This window comes from Pinus tabuliformis, chromosome 8 (assembly GCF_031772625.1).
Source record: "Pinus tabuliformis cultivar Carrire ecotype Pingquan chromosome 8, CPIR1, whole genome shotgun sequence".
NCBI classification, from domain to species: domain Eukaryota; kingdom Viridiplantae; phylum Streptophyta; class Pinopsida; order Pinales; family Pinaceae; genus Pinus; species Pinus tabuliformis.
In genome coordinates, this window is record NC_142294.1 from 1,574,553,141 (window position 1) to 1,574,554,453 (window position 1,313).

Below are 1,313 nucleotides of genomic sequence, written 5' to 3' on the forward strand. Positions count from 1 at the left end.
ACCCTAATATATATTTAACATTTTGGTTTACCATGGTTAAATTATCAAAGAGTAATTATTTTGGGTATACTGTGGTAAGATATGAGATATTTTTTGTGGCCTGAGGAGTACGAGTCAACATGAGGAAAGCAAGCGGTAAAGAGGGCAGACAATTACACAATTTTGGCATCGTTTCCAAGTTCATGCATCAATTGGCTACAAGGAGGGAATACGAGTTTAGCTTCAGAGATCAAACCTGTAAAGTAGCAAACTATTCCCTATCCTATCTTGCAGTAGATAGCTCGTTATTCTTCCAAATACTAGCAGCAAGAGCAATATAGCAACCTTATACTCTGTTTTGACTTAGGGGTTATGTACCAGATTAGTGATCTGAATAGCTCAGAGGATAGGTTTTTTGTAATTTTTGTCAATTACATTCTCAACAATTATGTAAATATTTTGTAATTATTGCTACCATACTTCAAGGAGTTGAACTATATTGCATTTTCTATATATTGCGTTAAGAATATGAAGAAAAGGTTGGATTTTCTGAAAATTATAATCACTATCTGTGTGTTTTGAATGCTTCAATTATTTCATTTGCCAAGGTCAGTAGATTCTAACCAGTGATATAAAGAATCATGAGATAGTGGATTTTAGAATGTATCTCTTTGTTTTCCTTTAATTTCTCCTTCAATAATCTCATAGCTACATTCCCTCCAAATGTTTGAAAAAAATAAATTGATTCAGAATTCACTCTATTCTTGACGCTTCGAGTTAGGTTTTCAAAGGTTCTCATTTTGATCTTCTAAAGCCACCTTAGGGTTCATTGTGCACGTCCTATAGTGGTTGATTGTTTTTCTTCTTCATCATCCATCTACAGCAAATGTCATAGGTCCAGGATCTGCTATCCACCCTGCCTTTATCAATCCTGATTAGACAGCCAGTTATCTTGGTAAACCTATCTAAACCTAGCTATTTGACTCCATCACCCAATGAGCTATTGACTTCAGGTCCAACCAAACACTACATCAACACAACCTATCTAAAAATCTAGCCAGTGTAAAGGTCAGAGAGAGCCCTCTCTGGATTTTGAAGGGACTAGCCTTCAATCTACAAGTTGGAGTGAAAAGGTTACCCTGGGAATTTCTCTCCTACAGCCAAGATAAACTTTCTAAATGTTAACACACACCCCAGTCCCACATCAGGATAACACACCTTAAAAAGCAAAGTGGATTGGGTTTTAGTTCCTCCATATAAAATCAATTTTTTGATGAATACATCTTATTGGCAAACTTATCTATAAGCATAGATTCATTTTACACATGTACAAA